The 27,237-nt window shown below is 40.8% G+C and overlaps 1 long non-coding RNA gene across 1 annotated transcript; it reads left to right on the top strand.

Annotated features, from left to right (window-relative positions):
• Positions 1-1,870: 1,870 nt before the first annotated feature.
• On the top strand, positions 1,871-26,005 carry LOC120434055. Its single transcript, XR_005608914.1, has 3 exons — positions 1,871-2,294; positions 4,038-4,222; positions 25,720-26,005. It is a non-coding gene; the product is annotated as an uncharacterized LOC120434055 (long non-coding RNA).
• The last annotated feature ends 1,232 nt before the right edge of the window (positions 26,006-27,237 follow it).

Below are 27,237 nucleotides of genomic sequence, written 5' to 3'. Positions count from 1 at the left end.
TCCCCGGTGGGCCCTGAGCCTTTCTCATCTGTCAGGTGTGTGTTTGCAGTGCACTGAAAAACGCAGGCTTACCTGTGGACAAATCAAGATTGCCTGCACACGCTGGCATACACTCGAACATAAAAAGCGTCAAACTGTGACACACTGTGCTTAGCAAAGGTATCTGTGTACTCTGCAGTGAATTGCCGCATCCAGTTTTGCTCCTGTACTAGTTTTGTCATTTTTGCTACAGATGGAGGTGGATGCTGGTGCAGAAGATCCACTATTAGGCTTTACATTCAAGCCTAATCTTCCATCATACGCCTGGCTCTTATGCACTACCACAGCTTCTTCTGTACTTAGAATAATATGCTTAACCCTCATCCATGAATAGCATTAATGAAGTCTGCATACCTACCCTTAAAAAAAAAGGTATATGTTCTTATTTGAAAAGGGCTTTGATTTAAGTGGGCAAAATGAGTTTATGAATAACTAATGCTATGTTAAGTCCCCGTCGGTTTTATCTGTTTATTTGTGCTGGAGTGGAACATAAAATATTCATGACAAGCCTTCTCAAATATATCTTATGCAGTCATAGTATTAAATATGTTTTATGCTTACTTGATGCTCCTAGCTTTTACCAAATTCAAGCCCCACTCCTCAATGTTTGAGGAGTCTGTTCCACACCGGGTGTCATTAGGGAGCAGTGAACAGTCGATATGCTTCAACTGGAGGCACTTGTACGTTCCTGTGCTGCGCTAGCTCAATGAAAGGTTAAAAGGATGTTTGATCCGATGACACAGCTAACCTTGAACATAGTTGAAGATACTATAAAATGGCCCATCATTACTCGGTGGTAAAGCTTTGAAGCTTTCCACTGTTTAGTTGGATTCATGCTTGTTAAAGTCTGAATTAAAGCAACAGTTTTTTTTCTTAGTGTTATCGTTCCTTTGCTTCACACTCATTAAAGAATTCATCCGAAATGTTCGTTCAGCTGGAAGTGATGCAGTAAAAAAAAAAGAAGAAAAAAAAAAAGAAATCACAGTACTCCTGTGTAAAACTACTTCCCAGATTTATCTGAACTTAATGAGGCTCTGGGTGTCTGAATTAATCAGATCAAGTGGATTTCCACCAACGTTATGACCACTTTAAAACAAAATTCCCCTTTTCCCCAAACAGTATTTATGTGCTGAGCTGTAGAATGAGAGAATGAGTGCAGGAACAAAAGTAGTGAATTTTGTCTTGAAAACACAGAAACTTTGAAAAAATAAAGAGTTAAACTTTACCACCTCAGGCAGCTGAAGCCTCATTAACTGTAGATAAACTTACGAATGTATTCTGACAAAGACTGAGGACTGACGATTTTGTCTTGCATCATTTCCATAAAAGCAAGTTAAGAAATAGTTACAGCAAGTAAAAGCAGATTATTATGTTTGTATGGATTTCATGGCCATTGCATTAAGACAGTCATTAAAAAATAAGATCTTTTCATGTATTGCTTGTGAACCACTTTAATATAACGTAACTTGGAAAGTCTATCTTAAAACTTAAGAACAAAAGTTTATGAAGTGAATTAGGCAGTGCGCTATCTGCTCCCCGTGCCTGACTGGCTGGTCCAGTGTGGCTACATGTGTTTTGTTTATTTTTCCTCTCTCGCGTACTACGCACTGCCTGGGCGGAGTTCATTGCGGGCTCCGGCCTCTGGCCCTCACACCTGCAAGTGATCACCTCCGATTCTTCATTCACTCAAGCTCACTACTTAAGGCAGCAGCTGGGAGTACCTCGTCGCTGGATTATTGTGCAACCCCATCAGTGTAACTCCAGCTCAGCAACATTTTCCAGTTTCCCTCGAGTATTTTCGATTGTTGATTCTCCTGTTCTTCTGCCTAGATTTGGCGTGGCCAGTCTGAAAATATGTTGCCGGGACTTTTATGTGAGTGTGGTGACTTTGTGTGGCGAGAACGAAGGAGAGGATTCCTTGTGGAGAAATCTAACTGTGTGGAGTAGTCTTCTCGCTTTGCTGATCCGTTCGTGAACTCTGGTGACCCTGGACCCTTTTCCCTCACCTCTAAACTGTGCATGAGGAGTGTTAAATAAATAGTCCCTCCTCCGTCTCGTGACAGAATAATTCACCCACCGTCATGGACTCGGCAGACTCAGTGTCCTCAGCTACACCCCCAATCTCCCTGGAGGAGTTATTGCAACGGCATGAGCAAATGTTAGTGCGACTCAGTGGAGAGGTGGCTACTCTGATCCAGGCCATCGCTCAACGGACCCTGTTGGCAGAGAACTCACCTCCCGCAGCACCCCCTCAGGTAAAACCTGCTCCTACTGCAAACACTGTTACACCACGTACACCTTCCATTCCTAGACAAACTTTGGCCTACCTCAGAGGCTTTCTCCAGGGAGCTGGGGAAATGCACAGGATTTTTGATGCAATGCTCAATGCAGTTTCATCAGCTACCACATGTGTTTGTCAGCGATGGTGTTAAAATTGCTTGTTGAAGGTGAGCAGCCAAAGGAGCTGGGACACTCACGACTCTCGCCCGCAGAGCGTTAGCGCCGCTTTGCCACAGGTGAGTGCCTATACTGCAGCCGTAAGGGCCACTTTATTTCTACCTGTCCAGCATTGGCAAAAGGACGTGCCCATCAGTAGTTGAGAGGGTACTGGTGGGCGACCTGTCTGGCAAAGACCGTGTGCCACGCCTTCTCCCGCTCACGTTAGGCTACCGCTGGCTAGTGCAACACAACGCTCAGATAGATTGGAAGAAAGAACGGGTGATGGGCTGGAGCGTGGAGTGTCATATGAACTGCCTTCAGGCCGCTACCCCGCTGGTCACCCCGTTTGTCTCTGATGGCCCTCCCGAGCCTCCAGATTTGTCTTCTGTGCCCCGCGTCTATCACGACCTAGCGGCTGTGTTCAGCAAGGATGAAGCGCGCGCACGCTCCTGCCCCACAGGCCCTACGACTGTGCCATCGACCACCTCTTGGGGATGCCGCTTCCCTCCGGTTGTCTCTATAGCCTCACCCAACCTGAGAGGGAGGCTGTAGAGGGAAGAAAAACAAGGCTCTTCGAGCGGGTATTGACTACCGTGGGCTAAACAAGATCGCTGTCAAAAACAAGTACCTATTACCCCTTCTAACCTTTTGAACTGCTTCAAGGGGCTACAGTATTCAGTAAACTCGACCTACGAAATGCATATCATTTAGTGAGGATTCGGGAGGGGGATGAGTGGAAGACCGCATTCAATACCCACCTCAGTCATTTTGAATATCTGGTGATGCCTTTCGGATTAACCAGTTCCCCTGTCTGGCTGTCTTTCAAGCCCTCGTTAATGACATATCGTCTATATCAATGACATTCTTATTTTTTCCGAGTCCCAAGCAGCGCATAAGACTCATGTTAGACAGATTCTTCAGCGCCTTCTGGAAAATAGGCTGTTCGTGAAGGGGGAGAAATGAGAGTTCCACGTAGACTCAGTGGCTTTTCTGCGTTACATCATTTCCTGAGGGGATTTGGAACCTGACCCGGAGAAGGTCTGAGCAGTCCTGGATTGGCACCGGCCTCCCAATCGTCAACAACTCCAGCGTTTTTCAGGTTTTGCTAACTTTTACAGACGCTTTGTTAAAGACTTCAGCAGGATTGCACTACCGCTCACGAGACTCACCTCTCCTAAAGTTTCTTTTCAGTGGGACCCACTCGCCCAGGAGGCATTTTCCCTGCTGAAGGAGAAATTTGCCTCAGCTACCATTATCCACCAACCACACCACAACAAGCGATTTGTGGTGGAAGTAGATGCATCAGAAACCAAAGTCGGGGCGGTCCTGTCTCAGCAGTTTGAAGGAAAACTTCATCCGTGTGCCTTCTTTTCCTGCCGTCTCTCCCCCACAGAACGGAATTATGAAATCGGGGATTGGGAGCTGCGGAAGTGTGGTCTTGGGCCTGCTGCTGAGGAGGGGTGACACAGTGAGGCAGAGGGCGGCACGGAGGCGGGGGGAGGAGTGCACCTGTGCACGGAACTAGCTTGATGAGGAGAGACTCTTCTTATGTCTTACAGTGAGAAGGAGCGAGAGAGAGACAACTGGAGTGACGGAGTGGCTGCGTCCAGGGTAGGAGCCAGAAACTGCAGAGAAATCACACTTGTTTAGGCTCCACAACATCCCGGCGGCTATAGTCTCCGACAGAGGACCTGAAGTCACCTCCCGAGTATGGAAGGAGTTCTGCACAATGCTGGGTGCTAAGGTTAGTTTCTCCTCTGGCTTCCATCCCCAGAGCAACGGGCAGACAGAAAAGCCAACCAGGAGCTGGAAGCTGCCCTCTGCTGTGTCTAGCGTTGTTCCCTGTAGTTGAGGGTGAGCACGCAGTTCCTTCGTTTCAACATCATCTCCGCAGGTGTTGTCGGGCCTGGTGTGCCACCCATGCCGCCCTGCTACGGACGAAGGTACTGGTCCGGTACTTAGTCCGTAGCAGGGTGGACGACCAGGACGGTACTGGTCCGTGGCCCGGGGGTTGGGGACCGCTGATTTAAAATACCTGTCTATCTAGTTTAATACTTGAGGATGTAATGCCTCAGTTACACTAAAGTAAAAATAAGATTCTAAGTTCCTTAAGACTAGGGAAAATTGGTGGTTGCTGGACAATACCAACCAATTGCAGGGAATTGCACAGGCCACCTGGTTGCTGGCAACCCGTCTCCAGCAATTGCATCATCATCATCAGCAAACAATTGCCATTTAATTTAGAAATGCAGACAGATTATCAATGTATTAAAATGAGTCAGTCTGCACTAGTAAGCCGAATTGGTTAGTATTTTTTTCCTCAATAGGAGACTCAAGTCAGCTGGTTGCCAATCGGTTGTATTCTATATTGTAGTGTATGCCTATTTGTGAAGGAATTTGTTTCAAATTTGTGAGGTTCTGGCTGAACTCTGAATGCTGTAGTTGATGTGAATTTCTGTTTGACATTAATTTCAGTGTATGTGGACAGCAATAGGTTTGAGCCAATTTATCACAGTGAATAAGGCCCAACTTTACCCGACTCATCTGCAAACTCACTTTGTTCTATTGACTTTTTTTTTTTTTTTTTTTTAAAGCAAAATCTGTTTATAAAGGGCAGATGACTGACTACAGATAGTTGGTATGATTCTGTTAGCAATCGATAGTTGCTTTAAAAGTGGGGACCAAGTGTGCAACTATTTGAAAATCATTGTGACTGCAAGTTGGTTGTCTACTGTCTTCAGTAGTGTGACTGTAGCATTAACTAGCTTTTCCAACATCCAGGGGACTATCATTAGCTAACCAAATTATTTTAGGGGTTACCTGTTGTGGTAGCGACATTTAACATCTGCCCTATCAGTGCATCTTGGCACTGATAGGGCAGATGTTGGTTTTGGGAAACTACTTTAGCAATTGAAACTAACTAACATTAGGTTTCATAAAATCATTACTTGTTGCCTGTTACCTGATGTTGCCTGACTAAGTATCTTGACAATCAAGAGGTTATCTTATTAAAAAAAAAAAAAAACTGGACTAAAACACAGGAACTATCCAGTACCACTCTGCAAAACAGTGTAAGCACTGATACGTGTTAGCTACACATGGCAGTGACTGACTGATTTAACAACTGCTATAACCTTCAACAGTTATTACTTTAATTTTCATATGTACATGAACAGAAATCTTAATGTAGGAGAAAAGGCTGCACTTTAAAATGGGTGTAATGACGAAGGTTTCAAAACAGTCCGGCACAAATTTGGTGGCCAAAACCATCACTCATATGTCTGTCTTTGTGTACCAGTAACTCCAGGGCATAGCAAATTTGTACAAACTCTAGCCAGTTATTTTCTCGCACCATTTATTGTGCTTCCCTCTGACATATTGTAAATACTAATCTGCCATGGTAGGTGTTTGTTTTTTGTTTTTTTAAACCAGTTTTTGTTTCTTTCCCGAGGCTGTTTTCTACGAGGTTATTCCAGAAAGAACTCATTTAAACTTTAATTGGAGCCAATCTTAAGAGGACAACTCTGAGCCACAGATGAATGTGAAGGTTCTGCTAATAAGCTGTAGCTCTTGTGTTATTATTCTTGTTGGTCCTTGCGTTTTATTCATGACTCCTACTGTACTGCTGAGTGAGAGGGGATTGAGAATGATGACAGGAAAGGGATAAAACCCACATCTCTGAGCCATTTAGTCTCAGAGGAGTTGTGATCTCTTGGCATTTTTGGAGCAAATGAAGAGAAAAAAAAAGCTTTAATAAGGTGATAACTGGGGAAGGAGAATCCTTGAAGCTTTGCAGAGTCATGTTTCTTAATGTGTGGAGAGGTGTTGTGGAGCAACTGAAGTCGTTTTCAGTAATTCTTGATGTGATTGTGCAAATTAAATTACCCTATGGAGGAGTGAGAGCTCCGGCTTTACTTTCAGCACAGTCATGTCCGCCCCCTCGTTAGCACTACAAGCGCCATGAAGCGCTATGAATTATAGACCCTCATTACAAACAAGGCCAGACCCTAATGTGTAAAATTAAAGAAGTGTTCTTACTTCAAGCATGCATTGACCTCTTATCCTCTATTATTGTAGCAACATGAGGAGGAGAATCCAGCTCCTTGACTTGAGCTGCTCTTTGTTTACAGTACATGTCTTTCTATTTCTTGACCTCTCCCCTTTACTTTTATTCAACCCCCCCCCCTATTTTTCAGCTGACCCAGCTTCACATCACTCACAGCATTGTTTATTGTCAATTAAATATTTAGTACACGAGGGCCTGTGTGCACAGATTGCAGATTTCCTGTTACCCTGAAACAATGCATGATATGTGTGCCCCTGTTGTGTCTGTGCGCCGATGCTGATTTAGATGACGGACGTTGAAAACCAAGAAATTGCCATGATTCTGTTAACATCTTACATCTCAAGGTTTATCTGTGGTTCGCTGTTCCTCCCTGTCTGCATGTAAATAACACACCCGCAGGTGTCTGACGATACTTTTCTCAGTTTATAATTCCATCAATTTTGACAAGATCCCCAATACCACTGGCTGAAATCTCAGGTCTTTGCTGCATCTCTTTCATATTTCTTAAGGGCAGGAATTGTTGATGGCCTCTTATTGAGGTGCAACTTGGTAAGCAATATTTGACCAGATAATGGGGGTGAATGTATATATTTGAGCTTGTATGTATACTTTTGACCCTGCATGAATTACAGAAACTCCAAAAGAAATTCAAACATGTTCACCAAGTTCAGTTTTTTTTTTTAAATCAGTAAAAATATATCCTGCACAATCAGTTAAACCCAGAATTTAATTTAGCTGAAACTCACGTCAAGGCCATACCATCTGAAAATCGGTAAAGACTTATTACTCGCAAATGTTTAACGATCTTCAAACTTCACAACAGTATAAAACTTGGGGGACATGAGAGCCTACTTTGGCTAAGCGTCTGACCTTCACTTTCACTGTTAGCACCCAAGGTCAAAGTTGACCTTGAAAAAAAAAAAATGCAACAACATATAGAGTAATATGTCTAATTAAAGGGCATGGAGAGATCTGTACAACACGTTCTTTTTTGTTTGTTTTTTTTGTTTTTTTGTATGGCACAGTAAAGTTAGAAATGTTCATTGGTGTATAGACTGATGGCAGAATGTATTTTTTTTGTTTTTCTGTGCACCCATTCATATATATCCACCTATCCATTGTGGATTATGTGAACTATATCAAACTTAGAAAAAAATGAGCATTCAATTGAGGAGTCAGCATCTGATACTTTGGGAGTAACCAAGGCCTCATATTAAAAATTGGAGAGTATTCAAGAGGTAACGAGAACGCACGGCTAGGGAGACAGAAAGCAATTTAGTAGCCAAGTTTAATTAAAGTGCTGTTGCACTGCAGTCTGAGTGGTTAGAAAGCTGAGAGTTTTAAACTTAAAATAAAAGGTTAACTGTGGATACAAACTTGTGTGTGTGTGCCTGAGCTAAAAATAGAGAGTAGTTTGTATGATTTTTATACAAAGTGACTACAATATATATTTTTTTTAAAGTGACAGAATGGTAACTGCACAGATCTGTCTGAATAGTAGATGATAGGAAAGATGAAAAATGGATAGTAAGGGGTAGTAAAATTGGAAGCACTCAAAATAACCTCAGTAAACACCCTCAAATATACAAAATTATAGTCATTTAGTATTTTATCATAGTGTAGTGTAAATCTGGAATACTGCACCTTTTACATTTTTAGTACTATAATTTATCCACCAGAAACAACTGTGGTGTGCAGTAGAGGTGTGTAAAAAGCCAATTATCCTGATTGTTTGTTTTAGTGGTGTTGTCTAAGGAACCTGAAGAGGTTCTTCAACCTATCTTTGAGGTTATGGACTGATGCCAGCACTGTTAGGGTATATTATTATTTCTGCACCTTAGATGCTCTTAAACTCTGGATAAAAAAAAGAGCATTTAATGCTTCCTCAACAGAAAATAGGGCAACTCGTGCATTTTAGAAAGCCAAGTCTGTCCATAAAGAAGCTGAAGAAAATGATAATGGACAGAAAGACCACCTACTAAGCTGGAATGGAAAATAAACTGCAGGGGACAGTGTGATATGGAGAGATTTGGAGTGGGAGGAGAAAGATCACTTACAAACCAGCGAAATGGTGGAGGGGACAGGGTGAATAAGCCAAACTGTTTTTTAAACAGGTTTGCCACAAAACTCACAGCTCTGGCACGTTGTTGCAGACAAAAGGCATTTACTCTATCACCGGTGGAAGTACAAGTTTGGACCATGTCCCCAGACTCGCAAGAAAATAATAAAATTGAACTTTTCCCTGTTCTTTGTCTTGCTTTACAACTCCAGGATGCTGCAGCACAAAACTAATAACACAGTGTTATAGTTGTAGCTCCAAAATATTAAAGGCTGAGCAAGGCTGGTGGTGTGATTCTGGCTGGATATTTGAGCACAATACTGCATGCCGTGTTGGACCCATACTTTGAATTGATATTAGGTTATTACTTATAGCCTATAAAGGCAGACTATGTAGAGGAGATCAGTGTGTCATCTTTTATGAGATGAATATTCATCAGTTTGCAAATTCTAAACAAAAGTTAATCACCATTTCAACACAAACAGACATTTTTCTTAGTGTGCGTTTAAAGAAATTGTTTTAATAAGAAGATAAACGAGTGAAGTAGTTTATTTAATGTAATTCAGTGGCCTATATACAGAACTTAGAGGACAGAAGCAACATGTCTGATCTTGCTAGTGTTATTCAAATGTTGAATATTGATATTATCGATACCATGTCAAACTCTAATGTCAAACGCTATTAAGCAAAAACAGTACACCTTTAGCAAGCAGAACTTCTGTGGGAGTAACTAATCTAGCAACAAAAGCTAGCATACAGAGAATCTGTCAAAAATGGTGCTTTTTTAGTTTTAGTGTTAAGTTTTACATATGCGCAGCAATTCAGACTAAATAGAGGCAGGAAAAACTGTCAGTGAGACTGGGACTCGGGTACTGCAAATGGACTGGGAGGTGGTGGGAACCGTGAGTGAGAGCTCAGGATTTATTCAGAGTAGGGCCGCTTAATTAAAAACAAATCCTGAGGTCTGATGGATGTTTAGGAGACCATGGAACATTATCTATCAGATCCACAGAGATGTCTTGTTAATAAAGTTACTGTTGCAGTGCCAAATGTGCAAAAAAGTGGACTTCTCTATTAGTTTTCTTCTCATATTGTTTGTTGTTGCAGGTATTATTAAAATCAGACAGAAGAATCTGACACAGCAGAAAGTGAGAACAAACAGGAAAATTCAAAATGTCGTTTAATAACACAAGAATAGCATAATAGTTAGATTTAACTGGACATTTTAAACATTAATATAGCAAACTCAGAGTCACATTAACAGCTATTCTTGAGACGGAAGAAAAGGAATTTCAAACTTGATGCAGACATTTAGAAAAATTACATCTTTATATTTAACAAGGTGAATGACATCAAGAGCGAAAATAAAGACAAAAAAATTAATTAATTTCAATGCTTAGAATAATACAAACAACAACATCAATGATGCACTAGACCTGATTGATATATTGATGTTAGGTATTTGATGATATATCGCTAATGCTATTCATAATGGGTGATATGTGCATTTATAAATTAACTTTACTTTTTTTTTAGAGATTGGAGAAACACCATCAACCTATTATTATGTCATGTTGCTAAAATAATGTTGTTCAGTGTCATGAGCATGAACTGCTGTTCATGTTTTCAGCTGGTAATGAGGCAGTAGGCAAAGACAGCACCTCTGCTATTGATACTGTTGCAAATGAATATCTAATCCAATAGCAATTTCAGTATCGATTAGTACCTCAATATTAGTTTTTGTCAGTTTGTTTGAAACTCTTACCTAGCAGCAACTGTGATGACAATGTTAAGTGGAAATGAGGTTTTTGGACGTTTATTGCCTCCCACAAATGTTTGGAAAATTAATTATATAAACCATTTACAGTAATTGCTCCTATGCGACAGGGCCAGCTGCAAAAGATAACTTTTCATCACTAAACATTGTCACTGTGCCGCTTTAGTAAACAAATTAGCCAAAAAAAAAAAAAGAAGAAGAAGAGGGTTGGTGGTGTAAACCAATAATAAATTTGCCTCTTTTGCGGTATGCATTCTAATCTTCTGCTTACAAAACAACTCTTCTTTCCTCCAGGTACGTAACCTGAAGCTTGACCTTTCTGTATTCCACATTTCAAAGCTAATTGCATGAAAAGATAATTTGTTGAGGCAGCCTGGTAAGACCTTTTCTTTATTTTCCTTTCCATTTTTTAAACTTTTTTCCTCCAGCAGAAGTATAGAGGTCAGCTCGGGGACACAGTAACAAACATGTACACAACAGTACAAGCGGAGATGGCAGGGCGACTTGAATTTAAAGAGCTTTTAGCAGAAATATTACAAAGAGGGAGGCAGAAGCACCATAAACACTTGCCTGTGGAAATGCGTGGAGACAAAACAGAGGTGCATGTTAATGATGCATTCTGTGCCGTCATTAACCTCTGTAAATTCTGGCCAGGTTTAGTTGTCTATTGTGTTTTATTGCCAATATTTAAAAAAAACAAACAATGATCAAGGGTTCTGTGGATCCCCATAAATTTCATAGCACTTTTTACTTGCTTTCGAAGCATTCATCCGACCACTAAACCAGTCAATCCCCAATGTACCTGCCAATTATGTTGATCGCTCGCTGCATAGCTGGAGCCTGAGAGCAGCTCAATCATATCCTGAATATTAGGGAGGAAAAATTTGTCCAGGGGCTGGCAAGAAAAGAAAAAAAGAAAAGAAAACTTTCAAGGCTTATTTTTGCACCCTTCCCCTCCTCTAACCTCCTCATTCTTACACGCTTAAATTCTAAAGGACAACTTCCATCACACTGACATTAACAACGACACTGATGAGACCACCAGGCCCCTGCTCTGACACATTGAGAGCAAGAACAGGGAGGGGGTGGGGTGTAATTATTTCTCTTAATTTGTGCCACATCATTAGTTATCATCATTAGTTTAGATGGTCGACAAATTCGCATTTGTGTCATTAGAAAAGACTATGGTGACTTTGACTGTTCTGACCCAAACTTGTATTCAAAAATAAATGAATAAATGAGGACGTGCTGGGGTTTTCTTTTTTTGTATGTTTTATTTTTCTAAATGTGCCGTGTAGAGAATGAAAAACTCATTTAAAAGCTGCCTTGTGAAGAGGAAAGGAGGGAGGGGGGGACATTTGTTTTTGTACCAAGGGCAGTTATGAAGATTGATCAGTCAGTTTGCAATGACTGAACCTTATCTCCTCTGAAAAATTGGCTCAAAGCATGTGGTCTTAAAATAAAAATAGCTTCCGAGCAGAGTGTCTGTCTCTCTCTGCCTTTGAGCGCAGGTGCTTTTGTGTGCTTTTTAAACTTCTTTTGCTGTTTTTGGGGGGCTTTTGTGCGTGTGTGAGCACAGGTGTATTCATTCTTTGCTGAGCTCAGATGCGTGTTCTGTCATACATGGCCACTGTCTACATCCAGTAGCTGTCCCTCCTTGTCACGTTTCAGGTATTTATAAATTTCAGCAGTGGAAGACGGATCACCGGGCCTCCAGCTGCCACATATCCATCCTTCCAAAGACAGCCTTCAACATGCATTACTCATTCCCATGCTGCTACAAACCAAATTTTCAGCTGCCTTCCGCTGGTTATTTTCTTGTGTGCTCATGGGTGTGCGTCGGCAGGAATCATGGGTGTGGTGATGTCTGTGGAGTAGCTTGAATCTTCAGAGGTGCAGCTTTGTTCGCTTTGAATTCATGTTTCCTTTATGCCGTTTTGAATGACACTGTCCCCTGCGTACGGTGCTTGCGTTTCCTGTGGTGCGGTGCGTGCCACCTCAAGTTGGTTTTTGCCTGTGTTTGTTTGCATATTTGTGTGCTCCTCTCAGTGTGCGATGATGTCTGAGAGTGTTTGTTTGTGTGGTTTTACTGGAATATATACTTTAAGAGAAAGGTTGGATTTACTGCACATAAAAAGAGGCGCTTAAACTGAACAGGAAAAAAAAAAATGTATTTTAATGTGTGAAACATATGTTTCTTCGTTCATTAAAAATGAGTGTCATAAATGGGCCATTCAGCCTTTCCCTTTTTTTTGTGCTTAGACATCAAATAATCCCAGCAGAAATTATTCTGTCGCAATATGTCTAAACAAGAAGCTACAGCTAAGGTTGTGGCTGTGTGAGGCTGCAGCTTTTGTTGAGGCCTAATAGTCGCACAGGCCTAGACACCTGTCGGTGACCATCTGGCAACCGCCGATAGCGAGGGAAAAATGTGTGCTCCCTGAACAGTTGCCAGTGGCTTTCTTCAAATGAAAAGTTGCAGCGCCAGTTCGGCCTTGATGCCTGCTTAAGAATCAAGCTACTTTTGGGTACATTTGTGTAGTATTACTATCAGATAACACAGCATAATAGAACCTCCCACAGCCACTGTCAGTGGTTCTAACTTTGGACCTTGCAGTTTTGTGGACTTGTGCCAGTTTTAGCTTTTAGCAGAAATGCAATAAACTGGTTTTACATCCATCACTTGCAGTGTACTGGTAGAACAGGGGTATGAGACATTCGTTATGGGGTACGTGCTGGGTTACAGTTTTACATGTGTGGAAACAAAATTTCAATTTCTCTAATATTTTAATTTGTCTTACCATCTGATTTACTTAAGTGATGTCAGGCTTCCCAAATGGTTATGACTGGTTGCTGGAGGTTGCTGATAGTCCACCACACACACACACACACACACACACACACACACACACACACACACACACACACACACACACACACACACACACAATAAAAGAATGTAAAGACATCTAAAATGACACATTAAGGCACATTTGTCAGAGAAAAATCAAATCCGAGTTACAGTGGAAGCAATTTCGAGTTGGAGATGGAAATGAGTTGTAACGACCTGACAATTCTGCCTCATGTCAGGTTAGTCAAATAGTGACTTAAGTGTTGGGACAGTCTCACTGATCAACTGACAGACCGACAGTGCTGGTCCAACATCTGTTACCAAAAGCGTGGCTAAAATTGAGTTTTCACACCCTACGCTACAGCTCTCTTGTCCAGTGTGTGTGCTGTTCAGTGGCAACAGCCTAGAGGAATTAGCAGGAGACTGGAAGGCTGCCAGTTCAAATTCTCAGACCAGTCAGTAAAGTAAATGACTAATGCGCTCCCTGCTCACTGAGTAATAACCAAAGAAATCATATGTCGAAATGGCCTTAAGCAAGGTGCTTAATCCCTGACTGCTACAGAAAAGCTGCTTAGTTGCAGGAGACAGGAGATGACTCTGGTTTCTCTAAGCAGCCTTGAGGTGCGATGTGTGCAACTGTTTAAATATTTGCAGCTGAGCAGAGTTGAAAAGAGCCTGGGGTATTTAGCAGAAGTCCTAAATAAAAAAAACTTAAAAATGAAATGATGACGAATCATATGTAAGGTGATTGTTGGTTGTGTTAAATGAAAATATGGTGGTATGTCATGACAACATAAGCCCAAATATTTATTCACAAATTTGATGCTGAAGAGGCTTTTTATGAAGAGACTGATTAGTTAGCAACCATTTTCAGACTCCTTATGTCTGCCTTGTACTCTTGTACTTTCAGTCTGTGCTGTATATTTTTCTGTATTGTAACAATAGCATTTTATATCTGCAAAGTCTTTATGATCTCTGGAACTAATGTGACTTAGTCAAGCAGCAGAGTATTACTTTATGAAAAGAGCATAAAATAAAATAAACCATAAAATTTCAATTTTATTTAATTCCCTTGCTTTTGCAGTCTAAAACAATAAAATGCAACAAAACACGGGAAAATAACCCAAGTAGCAATATTGTGTTAAACCTGAGGCCACCCTGTGTTCAAAATTGAAACAGTTCTTTAGTGAATAACTGTCAGGGTCCTGGATCTCCTGACCCAGCGTTTTTAGTTCTTTGTGATTTTTGTATTATTGTACTTGTTTGATTTATTCTATGGTTTCTAGTTTTGATCCCTTGCCCTTCATGTCTCTCTGTGTCCCCTCTGTTCTGTGTAAGTCTGTGTCTGCATGTTTGAGTTTCCCTCTGTGTCTTTTGGTTCGTCGAGTCCTCTGCCTTACTGGTTATGTCTCTGTGTTTCTTAGTTGCTGTCTCCACCGTGTCAAGTTCGCGTCTCTGTGTCATACTTCCTGTTTTACTTTGAAGGTCCGTGTCTTATGTGAATGTGTTCAATTTACGCATCCTTGTCTCGTCAGTTCTGATTTCCCCCAGCTGTGCTCTCCTTCTGTGTCTCATTCCCCTTGTTACTTCCCAGTGTATTTAAACACTGTGTTTCTCTGAGTCAGTGTTGCGTCGTACCCTCAACAAGTTGTGTGTTTTGCCTCTGTGTTTCCAGTGTTTTGTCTCCAGTTTAGTTTTCTGTTCCAGTGTTTTAGTTCTCCAGGGTTTTTGTCTTTTGGTGAGTTTGGTTAGTAAGAGGTTTTTCCCAGCAATAAAGCTGCGCTTTAAGTTGTACTTCCGTGTCTGAGTCCTGCATTTTGGATCCACCACTCCTGCTTGCCTGCCTGCCACACAGCCAACCATGACAGAACGACGCGACCATCAAATGGATCCAGCGGACTCACGGTTTCTGTATCTCGCGCAGTTGTGGGATTACTGCCGGGGCGTAATCCACGCTGAGGACACTCCCAAGAGAGTCATCCAGGTAGTCTTTTTTTGACAACTTTTTGTCTTCTACCCTTTGCACAGCTGGTTTTTTTATGTTTGGACATTAAAAGATTAAAACAACTAATAACAGCTCTGAGAGCCAGGATTTGCTTCGAACTGTTTGGCATGGGCGGTCCAGGCAAGGAAGGGTCAGCTGCCCTCCTGGAAGCTCTCGCCGCCTGGTATTCTCAGCGTCAGCATCTTTTCCCATCAATGTTCATCACTAAATCATTCGATCCTCCCTTAAGAGACTGCATCCTCGCTACCTTCACCCCACCACACCTCCACTACCAGTGTCACCTGTAGGGTCAGCTTCCTGTGTCTCCAGTAGCTCAGCTCCCAGTGTCATCTGCTCACTCGCTCTCAGCTCTGTTAGCTGCCCAGCACCCACCTTCGGCTCAGTTTCCAGTGTCCCCATTGCCTGTAGCCCAGATAGCCGCCTGGCCGCTAGTGCAGTCATCTACTCCATTACCTACTCCACTCTCACCTCAACCGTTTCAACGGCCGCCAGTTCAGACTTCAGTTCAGTCCCCTAGCCTGCTATACACTCACCCACCTGGTCAGCCAGTGGTCTCAATGACCTCTGGTCCTGCATCTACCTTGTACGCTGGGGGTTCTGGAGAGCCTGCCCAGCCCTCTGTCTCCGGCTTCCACGGCCTCGCCTGCAGCGGCCTCTTTTAGTTCTTTGTGGTTTTTGTATTATTGTACTTGTGTGATTTATTCTATGGTTTCTAGTTTTGATCCCTTGCCCTTCATGTCTCTCTGTGTCCCCTCTGTTCTGTGTAAGTCTGTGTCTGCATGTTTGAGTTTCCCTCTGTCTTTTGGTTTGTCGAGTCCTCTGCCTTACTGGTTATGTCTGTTTCTTAGTTGCTGTCTCCACCGTGTCAAGTTCGCGTCTGTGTCATACTTCCTGTTTTACTTTGAAGGTCTGTCTTACGTGAATATGCTCAGTTTACGCATCCTTGTCTCGTCAGTTCTGATTTCCCCCAGCTGTGCTCTCCTGTGTCTCATTCCCTTCGTTACTTCCCAGTGTATTTAAACCCTGTGTTTCTGAGTCAGTGTCGCATCGTACCCTCAACAAGCTGTGTGTTTTGCCTCCGTGTTTCCAGTGTTTTGTCTCCAGCTCCAGTTTAGTGTTTCTGTTCCAGTGTTTTAGTCCAGGGTTTTTGTTTGTCGTTTGGTTAGTAAGAGGTTTTTCCCAGCAATAAAGCTGCGCTTTAAGTTGTACTTCCGTGTCTGAGTCCTGCATTTTGGATCCACCACTCCTGCTTGCCTGCCTGCCACACAGCCAACCATGACAATAACACTAACACGCTGCTAGCAAACATCAGTAGGTAACAATAATAGATGTCATAAGAAACTGTTGGTACATCCAACAATGCATGTAAGAACTTTACCATAAGAAATACAAAATAAACAACAATAAAAACATAACCCGTTTTCTAACACAGCTTCTCTCTCTGGGCACAAGTTCATTTAGGATGGAAAGTGGTCTTGTAGTCTCACAGACTGATCAAAATTTGAAGTACTTAAATGATGTATGTCTCAGTGAGAAATGGTCCCACTAAGCTCGTTGCAAACTAAGTTGGTCATGCCCGACACTGGTTGGTTGGGCTGCAGTAAAGAAGTTCTTACTGTAAATCCCAAAAACCTGATTCTGTTCATTTGACCGTAGCGTTTTCTTCTTACTGTAAAGGGTTACTATGTTACAGTAAGTGATGCATGTCAGTAATACAGTAACAAGTCATTAAATCAGTAATCATATTTACATGTACAATTATGTTGCTACTTGCATTATAAAAGTACTCCAGTTATCTGCACAATCAGAGAATAGAAAAAAAAAAAAGCTCCATCTGTCTTCTTCCTGTGCACTACAATCAGCTGATTTTGATTGGTGTTCAGGGAGGAGGGAAATGGTCGAAAAGAGGGGTCAACAACTTCTGAGTGGCAATGTGAATACCGGTATTACTTTTAATTTTATTGGATTAAAAGGACAACAGTGCAATAGTAACGTGCAAACTGCACCAGTGCCAGAAACTGACGAAACGTAGACTCTTCGTAACAAAGGATTCACAGGAAGTGTATGCGAACATCAGCCCAGCAGCCAGAGCCTGATGTTTAGCAGCTAACTGAAGCAGTGATGAGCACTCAGGCTTGTAGCATTGCAGCCTTCATTTCTACCTAAACCCATTCTTACTGTAGAATCACAGAACGCTTTAAAGTCACTTCAAATTGTCAGAAAACAAATTTACATGTTTATATGCTAGATTTATATTAAAATATGTAGCATATCTATAACAATTTATACTAAAAAAAAAAAAACCCAAACTTTAAAGCAGTTTTTTTTTTTTTTTTTTTTAAATTTGGTTGTTTTTGTTGAGTGCAAAACCTGTTGAACCTTTGAATATAACTAAATCTAGGAATAGATTATGTTCACACAAAGAAAGGGTGATGGACATAACTCTGACCTGTCTTTAGGTTTAAAGTTGACTTTGAACATTCTGGTAAACGTGCTTACTACAACTAATATTAATAAAACAGGCAATGTCCAGTATCCATTCATTCTTTTAAGCTCTGCTGGATGCTCTGCCTCTAAGGATAATAGCTAGGGCCAAATTCATAAAGCTTCTTAGTATAAAGAGTTGTTCCTAGTGATGAAATTCTAAGAAAATTCCTAGAAATATGACTGATGAAATACTTGTAAAATAAAAGATATTCACAAAACATTTTGGACCTTAGGAGAATTCCCCAAAACTGTTTGGAATAGGGAGGATGACTTTATAGAAGGATAAGGGTTTCTGAGGTGGGAGATCTGCATGTACTCCAGCTTCCTCCCACAGTCCAAAAACAAGCATGGGTTAGATTTACTGGTGGTCCTGAACTGTCACTAGGCGTGTTCAGGGTGTATCCTATGACAGGAGCAATTGGATAAGTGGAAGAAAATGGATGGGTAGGTTCTTAAGCCCACGAACAAAGACGTAATAGAAATATTCTCCAAAGGCTGAATGACACTACAGTAGGTTAATGAAATGCTTCAGATTAGATCACAAAGCATTATTGTTGGTGGTCGCTCTCATTGGAGACCGTCTCACTTCTCCCACCAAAAAGAATAATGCCAGAAATTATGATCACAGCGCAAAGATGTTTTCCAAATGCAAGAGTGGAGCAGATGACACTGTCTGTCACAACCTCGCTTTAGCAAAGTGATCACACAAACAATTAGTGTTTTCACTGACTTGCATTGTAAGGCAGTTTCGAGACTGAGCTGAGCTATTTGCCTGCTATCAGTATCAAACTAAGTACTAAAATCACCAGCATAGCAACATAAAAGCCAACAGAAATATGACAACTATGTGAAAATAACAGCATGTGAATAGACTTTGTGAGACAAGATTAATTATTATGGTTCCCGTTATCATCATATTCCTATTATCACCGTGCATTTCTCAATGAAGCAACAACCAGCAATAGGTTTAACCTTACCTCCTTATTAAGGTTAAAGTTTTCATTCTTTGTTCATAGTTGCTCTGAGAATTTTTCCTACATCTCTCCTTAGACAGAATCCTGTTACAAATTCTTAGACTGAATTCGGAGCTCCGTGTATTCTCACTTTGTGAATACAGCCCCTGGCTCTTTAGTTGCTAAATGCTCCATTATGTTCAGAGGACTGTTAATTTTGTCTCTTTGATGCTGACCATTTAGCATACAGTGGGCGTGTCAGAACTTCTAGCTAGAACAGCTGCTTCATGAGGCTGGAAACAAGGATGATGAGAAGGATGGATGTCAGATTTTGGAGCTAATCCTCCGTGAGATACTACTTTTCACATATTTTTACACTGTGGTAAAATGAGATCCGAATCGTGTACCCTCAATTATGGTTAAGCAGGAAAATATAAACCAAATCAGATTTATATGTATGATATTGTGTTTCATATAACTAGTTTAAGTCAGCTAGTAACAATGAAATGATACTATGTAATGGTTATATTTCTCCAAATGAAGCAGACAGAAATAAGAATAGATGTAAAATAAATAAATAAAAATCAAGTACATAGCTTTTAACCAGCAAGTTTCCCACTAGCAATCTCGCCCGGAGGGAGGACTTTTCAGTGGAGGTTCATTTGAACCCAGGACATTTTTCCATGTCAGAAGAAAGGAAGCCTATTTTTATCTTTCCTTCTTGCTCAATGAACCCAAGGGGAGTTTAACAGTTCTTCCTTTATCCAGGCAGGATGGTGGGTTTAAAGGGATTCCTGTACTTTTCCAGAGGAGCCTAATGCCAACTCCATGTGTTCTCCAAATACTCATTGCTCACATTTTTCCCTACTCTGTCCAATTATTTCTTCAAGCTCTGTCTCTTTTGGTTTCTTTTTTGTTGTTGTTCTCCAGCTCTCGTGTCTCCCTCTATGGTTTCCTTGCACAAGGGTGCAATTTAGTCTTCTTTTTGAAGAATACTTAACTTTGGTGAATTAAACAATATTTTCAAACCCCCAAATGCCAGGCTGTGATCCTTATTGATAGGGACCTTATAGCCTCCAGATATGCTGGAAGAAAAAGGACTGATGCAACTGATCATCAAGAGTATAAAAAGGGTTTTATACAAGTACTGCAATAGTCAAATACTTCTTCTGGGCAGGGCCCATCCACTGAACCCTAATATGCCATCTGTTAACAGTGTATTCTGCACTCACAGAGGATTTAGTTCACTTTCTCAACTCCCTTCAGTAGTTCTCTATTCCCATTTCTCTCATCCCCATCCTACTATATCTCTCTTGGTTTTCCCTAAGCTCTAGGGTGTATTGTTCTTCAAGACTGGAATCATACTGGAGATTTAGAACTTGGTGGATTAGAGAAGGCAGTTTTGTCCCTGGTGGCTATTCCCTTTTGTAGAGCAGATCCAAAAATAAAGGTCCAAAACCACTCGAGGATAAAGGAAACAATCCATCATATAGGTTGGGAAAAAGAAAAAAAACAAAAAACTCCATTTGCGGTCAGTTAAAATGATGGTGTTTCTGAGTACTGTGGGGCAAGTGTGGAAGTGTGCAGACATGCATTCGCGCCCTCAACGAAACATTCCAGCCACTGAAATTTTAAGCACCATTATATACATATATGCACCTCAGAGGATTTATTGTTATACACCCTGAATCTCATGAGAAACTCAGCAAAAGTCTGTCTTATAAATCAATATGATCCAAGCTACTGGGATTACACTAATAAAAACTCCTTTTTTCTTGCTATGATCTCCATTCAGCTACTCTGCAGCATACAGTAGTAATTTTTCCAAGTAAAACTAAGGAAACCTCACGAGAGTGTCCCATTTATTTTGAAGGCAACGCCTGAAACATTAAAAATAAAACTGAACCAATAATGTTTATTACCACTTTCCATCACCTCTTCTTTTAACAGTACTGCATGACAAATGAGGACAGTTGATAAATTAACTCATATAGGATTTGTGCTGCTCAATAGTTCAGGGCTTCATTTATTGAGCTTTTGATTTCATAAAGTATCAAATATTGCTTATGGGTGGCAAGTGTGGACTGCAGGGAAGCCAAATTAACACAGACTTTTTTTTTTTTACTGCAGAATTATGTTGTTAGAATAGATGCAGACTGTGGTTTGTGGCCTGCTTATTCCAGCGAGATAATGTTAGAATAAACGAGCCCTTCTCTAAAAATGAGGTACTCTATGTAGATGGGAACATTTAGACCTTCAAAACTTGTGTCTATACTAGCATGCATTAATATGGCCTAAGCCTGGGTCTAGGTCACGCAGTGCCATATGCACTAAGTACAGCCCAAACCATCATAGGTTACAGCTGGATCAGTACTAGATTTTGTCGAGTGTGACAGTGAGATGCCACACTCTCACTGTTATGTATATAGACTATGCTTAATATACACGTGAATGTAAATGTAAGCGGTTTGGAGTGGGGATAAGGCTTATCACTGTACAGGTGTTTATGCTGCTACTGCAACAAACTTTTGTATGACAAAGAGGGGGAATGCCACAGGCTCTTTCTTTTTGCTGCTGTCCAACATAAAATGTATTATGTAGCAATTGTGACTGCTCGAAATTCAATTAATTCTGGTGTTTGTGCAATCAACAGTTTGCCATTATTAACACCTGCCATACAGGAAGGTGTTCATTAAAATTTTTTGTAAAGGATTCAAAATATGGAGGACATCTACTGTCGTAATTGAAAATGATTTTTAAAAAAAAATTAATAGACAAGGTTGTCTTTAATCTAGACAAGGTTGTCTTTAATCTAGACAACCTAGATTAAAACCCACTGAATGCACCAAACGTCACAGTAAACCTAAATTAAGAAATGAATGACAGGAAGCACACCGCATAATAGAGGACACAAGAACACAAGCAAACTGAGGGTTTAAATACACCAGAGGTGATTAGGGCAGAGTGGAGACACCTGGAGAGAAACATGCAGCTGGACTGAATCTGATAACGAGATATGGCAGAAGTAAAATTAAACACTAAACACAGGTTAACAAAATAAAACACGAAGTAACTGAACGCTGGACACAGAAGTGCAGACTCAAAACGGAGAACACAGGAAATGTAAAATAAAATAAAACAAGAAATAGAATGCAAATAACCTGTGACCGTGAACTGAACGCAAATAACTCTAACCACTTTAAACTTTATACATGGTCTGAGAAAATAAAAGAAACCAACAAGGAAATATCTCAAAAACTATAATGTCAGAGAACTTCTGAACACCAAAAACTAAGAGCCAAACATTAAATAACAAAAATGAAAATTCAAAACTAGAAAATGCTGTGTCACAGTCCCAGGGCCATGACAGAAAATAATACAAAAATCAATGCATAGGCTTTTAAAAATTCACAAATCAAATGGAAAATGAAATAGTAAAGTAAATGCAAGCATTTATTTTTCATACAATATTCTTCACTGATCGTTAACATGCTGGAATATTTCATACATATATTTAGATTAGTTATTTATTTATTTGTGATTATGGCATTGCTGGTCTACCATACCAGGCTGTAAATTATTTATATAGTGGATCAACTAAAAGGTCTACAATGGCTCAGATATGGAGCGGGGCAACTCTAATCTGTAATGTGTGCTGTGTACAGAATTCACAACACAAAATCACAGTAAATACGCTGCATGTTTTCAACTATAATGTAGCTTGCATATCATCAGGTTATTTAGTAATGAACTCAGCGAACTGTGGCTACCCTCAGACCGCCTCATTACTCACAGTAGATCATGACTTTATTATTGCAGATCATCGTGTCAGAATAAATGCGTGATATATGCGGTTCCAATATAACATAGTGAACAGTAAAGGAGCATTAATTTGGTTCATTTTGTGTCAGATATTGCAGCCAGTGAGTGGAACAGTAAAGCAAGATAGAGAGACTGTGTTGCAGCGGGTTGTATATGAGCTTGTTGTAAAGAGCTGTTGAGGCATTTGTATAAATTATTCAGTCTTGATCCTCATTTTGAAATACAACAAACCTTACATGTTGACAACAGGCCTTGAGAGTGATACAGTTTGTGAGCAAGAATGGGGCACTGATGCCATTATAATATTCTCACAGGAGCACTTTCAGAACCTGCAACAGCATCAAATGATGAAAATGCCGTTACTAAATAGATGCATTCATTCCTTAAACAGCAGGGAAATGTGTGGCGGTAGTAGAATACCTAACGGTAATTTAAATGTGCCCTTGAATAAAGGTAGCCGTAAAACACAGACTTGCATTTCGGTCTTGTTTTGTCCTGCTCACGTGTGGATGTGCATGTAAATTTCCACATTTGTGCAGAGTATGATAGCAGTGGGTTCACCGTATGAGTGTGTGTTTGTGCTTTTTTTTTTTTTTTTTTTTGCTGCGAGACATTGTTTAAGGCTTCGTGGCTCTTCATGAATGCACCTCTACTTTGAAAGTGAATAGTGGCGGTTCTTTACTTAACCATGCCCCCTTTTGGCCCCTGAAATGTGCGAGCCTATTTCCTCATAATGGGTCTACCATGTAGCGAGCTCCCATGGGAGCCTCGTTGCGCTCGGCTCGCTCTGCTTTACTAACCACCTCGTGTGAAAGGAGCGAGTGTGCTATACAGCGCTGTGATGAGTGAACGTTGATGAGGGACAGTTATTATGCAGAACTTATTATTCTCTTCCTGCACTGAGGGGATTGTCAGTAGTGGTCGCGACTATTCATTAATGCCATAAAATACGACCTGGCCCATGGCATGTGTATAAGTGTGTGTGTGTGTGTGTGTGTGTGTGTGTGTGTGTGTGTGTGTGTGTGTGTGTGTGTGTGTGTGTGTGTTTTGCCCACAGGGCCAACCCAGCAGATCTGCATTGGAGCTTTTGAAGTAATAAGAACTCATAATCAGTTTTGAGACTTGCTGGGCATGTTTATGCTCATTTCTTCCTGCTTGTCTGTGCCGCTTGTTTTCTAAAATTCACATGAAAAGAAACTGTTAAATTTCCATGCCATTACTTTTTAATGGTCATAATGGATAACAGAAAGTGAAGGCTTCTATTCCCAAACATATCATCTTTGGGAAGCATTAAATAAAGTTATATGGAAGAAAATATATATATACCTTCAGGATATGTTTCCATCTGACTGCCTGTAGCTTTGATTTGGGTTTTGCTCATCATGTTTCTCCCTGTAGATTCTCCCTCGTCTTCCTATGCTCTACGCACTATGATGCTGTATTAGATATGTATTATCCCACATGGTGCTGTTATAAATTAAGCCTGATGGCACCAAGACTTTCAAACAACAGATAAAAGTTACCATCTGTGTAATTGTTTTATCTATAAATAATAGAGGCAGCAGAAGCTTAGCTGTGATCACAGCATCGCTGTGTTATCACCATATAAAGTGGATCAAGGTGGACTCGGCAAACATTTGAATTTCTTTTTGCAGCATGCAGACATACAGCAAAATTATTACTGACTTGTACACAAAGCACATGGATGACTGGTATTCTCTCTTTTTTTAATTCTGTTTTCAGTGTGTTCTAAGCATTGGTGGTGCCAAAGAGTGGCCAGAATCCCTAACCAACACCACCTGTTAGGGAGGCTATAGCCACTGGCCACTTCACTGGGTACACTTTGCTAGGACTGGCTTGGGACCTTTTTACCTTCAGTAATCCATTAATTCTTCATAACATAGATTCAACAAGGTGCTGGAAATATTCCTCTGAGATTTTGGTTCATATTAACACACATATCAAATCACACAGTTTTTCCAGATTTGTTAGCTGCACATCCATGTTAGAAATCTTCTGTTCGACCACATCCTAGAGGTGCTCTATTGGATTGCAATCTGGTGACTGGGGAGGCTATTCCAGTACAATTAACTCAGTGTCATTTTCAAGAAACCAGTTTGAGGTGATTTGAGATTTGTGACATGCTGAGACATATCCTGCTGGAAGAAGTCATCATAAGATTAATATGGTAGACTATGGTATTTAAAAGAGGCTTAATTGGTACTAAGGGACCCATGCCTGCACCATTACACCACCAGGAGCCTGAACTGTTGATACGAGGCAGGATGGATCCATGCTTTCATGTTGTTTATGCTAATGTCTGACCATACAATCTAAATATTGCAGCTAAAATCAACACTTATCAGACCAGGCAACCCATCTCTATTGTCCAATTTTAGTGTATCCATGAGAACTGTAGCTTTGTCTTCACGTTCTGAGCTGACAGGATTGGCACACAGTGTGGTCTTCTGCTATATCGTATCTCCTCCAAGGTTTGACATCCAGGTTGTGCATCCAGAATATGCTCTTCTGCATAGCTTGGCTGTAATAAGTGGTTATTCGAGTTAATGTTGCCCTTCTTTGAACTCAAACCAGTCTGGCCATTCTCCTTAGACCTCTGACATAACCAAGACAATTTCCATTGGGGAACTGCCGCTTGCTGGATATTTTTATTTTGTTTGACTCTCTTTGTAAACCCTAGAGATGATTGTGTGGGAGAATTCCACGAGATGAGCAGTTTCTGAAATAGACCAACGCATTTGGCACCAACAACCATGCCATGTTCAAAGTCACTCAAATCATCATTCTTCTCTATTCTGATGCTCCCCTTTTGAACTTCAACAGGTCATCTCAACCATGTCAACACATCTAAATGCATGGACTTGCTATGACACAATTGGCTCATTTGATATTGCGCGAATCAGCAGTTGAACAGATGTACTGAATGAGGTGCCAGTCCATGTATTTCCCCCACTGAGCCACTATTTACCCAAATATTTTTTACAAACTTTGCGATTTTACACAGTAATGACCATTAAAAACTTGCATTTGACAATCTAACATTTCAGTGTGTCGGTCACAGAGAAAATGTTTCAAGAAAAATCCACATTTCATTCCTTTTTTCTTGTAACCATGCTCAAAAACTACTCTGAGTAACACGGCTAAGTAACACATCAAACCCTTTAAAAAATCTTCCCCTGTTTCCCATTATTTGTCACCAGGTACTCCTGGGACCACATTCTACCTTCTTTGCCATCATCTTGGCCTTCAGCCCTCACCTTCAGCCCCCAATCCCCAGTCGCAACCTGTGGTCTCCTGTCTGAGATGATCCTTCCAGTGATTAATGCAGGAGGGAGGAGGAGACCCTGCTGCCAGCCCATATTGAGAGCCATTTTAAATCTCTAGCCTGCTGTGGGGCTCAACTTGAGGGGAGGATCTCCTATTTCTGTGTCTTTTTATTGTTATTTTTTGCATCTGGGTTGCAGTAATCTACAGCTGAAAGCATGCCATGATACCTTGACAGGAAAACTTCACTGAAATACCACCTTGCAAAGCACTCATTTATGATGTGCTTTCAGTGGTAATAAAAGCATGATGAGATATGTGAATAATTTGCTGGGTGTAAATTCTCTTACTGCTTTGTTCAGTGCTCCATTTACCTAATTTTGTCACTGGGATCATTTGGCATGTATATTATATTAATATATTTTAACATGCCTGTGGAAAGATAGTCTGTGTTTTTGAAATATGTGAATGGAGTCCAAGTATGAGCTTTTATTTTATTTTTCACAGCATTTTGTCTCCGGGATTCTTCTGTAGATCTGAGCAACTGCTTGTCACCACAGTCTTTCAGTCATAATACCTTTCACTGGGCTTTGTAAATGACAGGCCTTGGTGGCCATTTTTCATGTGGTTGCTAGGGTAACTGGTTGAATCAAAGAGGTGCTCGGTCTGTGTGTGTGTGTGCGTGTGCATGTGTGTGCTGTCCACTGCCTGTCTTCACGACTGTAAATGCGTGATTATTTGAGGGTTTCCCTATGGCCCAAAACCTCTTGAAAGGGTACGAGCAGTATAATTTGTTCAAACAGTAAACCCACTGAATAAGAAGGTCGATCACTGTGTGTGTTTGGATTATAAGGATAATGATCATGCTGACAGATAAGAGCTTCCTGAAAGAAGCGAAGATGCCCGTCTGCCTCACAATTACCTGCAGAGGACAATCGTGCTTGATTTTTTTTTTCCCCCACTCTGATTCCTTTATGCATGCTACTCAGGTATATGTTATCTCTTGAAACCAACACGATCTTATGATTAACACACTGACATACAAAAAAAATGGTCATTATATGCCTAACAAAAAGACAAAACCTATCATTTCCCCTATTGTGCAGGACTTGTCACCCTTTTCAGTGCAGTCCATGGCATCCTTTCAAAACTGCCTGTGGGCCATGGTAGGCTTTAATTGGTGAGCCAGTGATTTTCTGCTGTTGGACCATTGATTTTTATTTGCATAGTTATTTGATGATGGATACAAAGCCGGTGGCAGTCTATTGATCAAGCTTACAGAGGCAGCATAGCGAAGAGATGGGCAAACGGAAAGTTGGGGATTAATCTCTAAAATTAAAGTTGCAGACCAATATTAATGCAGTCTTAAGCCTATTGGCTTTGTGTTGTATACATAATACATTTATTGTATACATAATGTAGACTGCAACAAATCCACAATAGTAATACATAAG

Source organism: Oreochromis aureus, linkage group 17 (assembly GCF_013358895.1).
Source record: "Oreochromis aureus strain Israel breed Guangdong linkage group 17, ZZ_aureus, whole genome shotgun sequence".
NCBI classification, from domain to species: domain Eukaryota; kingdom Metazoa; phylum Chordata; class Actinopteri; order Cichliformes; family Cichlidae; genus Oreochromis; species Oreochromis aureus.
This window is presented reverse-complemented; position numbering and strand designations above follow the sequence as displayed.